This window comes from Octodon degus, unplaced genomic scaffold, assembly GCF_000260255.1.
Source record: "Octodon degus isolate 3935 unplaced genomic scaffold, OctDeg1.0 scaffold00130, whole genome shotgun sequence".
In the NCBI taxonomy this organism is placed as follows: domain Eukaryota; kingdom Metazoa; phylum Chordata; class Mammalia; order Rodentia; family Octodontidae; genus Octodon; species Octodon degus.
The window spans coordinates 604,198-606,465 of NW_004524706.1; positions in this window are offsets into that span (position 1 = coordinate 604,198).

Genomic DNA, 2,268 nt, shown 5'->3' on the forward strand with positions numbered 1-2,268 from the left:
TAAGTAGGTGCTTTAGACCACTGAGCCATCTCCCCAGCCCTGTTCTTAATTTTTGATGTGGCTATCAGAAAGTTTAAAACTATATGTCTCAATTTACATACATATAGTAGATCACACTGAGTAAATCTGTATCCTACCAGTTTCATCTCTAATTTATTTTAGCTACTAAAGAGCTTTCTTCATTGAAAGTAATAGAAACTGACTTTTATTTATTTATTTATTTTTTAGAAACTGACTTATAGGGGGGAAAAATGAAAAGCTAAGGGAACTGATCGCAAGGATATTCTGAATCAATGGAAACGTTGGTTACCCAGCCTGGGGAAGGAGCGGAGCAGCCCAGAGACCTCAGCACCCATAGTTCCCCTATATTAGTGTGGCTGAGCTCCATTTCTAGGCTTGCACTCTACATTTCAGCTTCCTGGGGAGAGAATCTGGTTAGCTCAGCTTAAGATAGATGTACCTGTTCTGGATCAACCCAGTATAGACATTTAAAAATAAATTTATTCATTTGGTACAGAGTCTCGCTACATAGCTCAGACTCGTAGTGATCCTCCTGTTTCAGCCTCCCCAGCACTGGGATTACAGGTGTGCACCATCATGTCTGGTTTTGCGACCAGCATGGCTTCCTGCGCTGGCACAGCATGAGGTACCAGGGATCCTTGCTCTTGCCAGGCAGGCGCTTAGACCGCTGAGCTATCTGTCCAACGCAATCCACTGTAGTTATGAGAAAGATTCAATGTAAGCTGTCCACTGCATAGCCCCCACCCTTACTCTCTAGCCCATGTTCCCTAAAAGGAGAATGTAAGCTTAAGGGTTAGCACACATTTCTAGTGAAGAGCCAGACAGCAAATATTCTTTTACTTTCAGATCCTCAAGGTTTCTGTAGCAACTCCTGCACACTGTTGTGCAGAGCCTAAACTGCCGGTCCTACACAAATGACTGTAGGTGACTATGTTTCAACAAAACTTTATAAAACAGGAAGTGGGTGCTAAATTTGCTAATTGCTATACTCTACTTTCTGTTCCCTCTGCCTGGACCATTCTTTTGTTCTTTCCTTCCTGATGCTAGCAAGCTCCTAGCCTCAGGGCTCAGCTAAGGGCCCATCTTGCTAACTCTCCTCTTTTGGATGCCACTTTTCCTAACTCTCCTCTCTGGGCTGGATAGCTGTACATCTTCTACATTCCCTCAGACCCTGTACCTCATCCAAGCACTTCTACTGTTCTGTGCTAATCACTAGGTTACTGGTTCTGCCTCTTATTCATTATAAACTGAGCACCTGGCTTGCCTGGCACATGTGTACCCTTGGAGATCACTGGATGGCTGACTGGAATGAGCTGTGGACCCTGTGTCCAGGAGACAACCACAGTAGCCATCCTGAGATCTTGGCAGTGGCAAGAATTCTAGATTTTTAAGATTATTATGAGAGACCATCTCTGGAAACTCTAATACCTCCAAAAAGCGAAGGTGCTATGAATGTTTTAATGTATGAGAAGAGAAAATTGTAAGGACTGAAAACTTTGGATGATCTGACAAGCCACACTTCAGCTGGGGTGAAATCAGCTCCTATGTGGTGGCTGTGGGAAGATTTCTTGCCCCTTGGCAAGGTTCTCTGTAGAGACACCAAGTTCAGAGGATCCCAGGGAGACAAAGGGGCAGAAGTGTGTGGTTTGACCCCTGTCACTCGGGGCTGTGGTTATGGGGGTGATGGAATAGGCCTTCCTTCAGCCAAGGGAATTGGTGACCAGCAGCACCTGGGCAAGGGCCTGAGGCACACACCACAGCTGCAGCTTCTGTGAGGTGTCCTCCAGCTGAGCACGCCGTTCCCTGTTGCCTGGAAGTGTAAGGAGAGTTTCTTCTCCTGATGTCACACATTTGGCAGTGCAGGTGTGCCAGTGGTTTCCCTGAGTGTATTGCATGAAGAAACTAAACATAGGGCTGGTGAGATGGCTCAGTGGTCTAAAGCACCTACTTAGAACAAGTTTAGCAAAGCACAGGGACCATGGTTCAATCCCCCAGCACCACATGCCAGCCAGCCCCGCCCCCTGGTGGGCTGAGCTGGACACACACACACACACACACATAAATAAATAAATAAAATTTAAAAAAAAACCCTAAACATAAAAGAGAAATGGATCCTATGTGTCATTGTGTCCTTGCACCTGGGCCCCTCATGGGGATGGCAGACTGGGACCAGTGACCCGGGACCACCAGCAGCATGTCTTCTAGAAGATGCAGCTGACAACCAGAAGGGTAGATGAGCTCAGAACC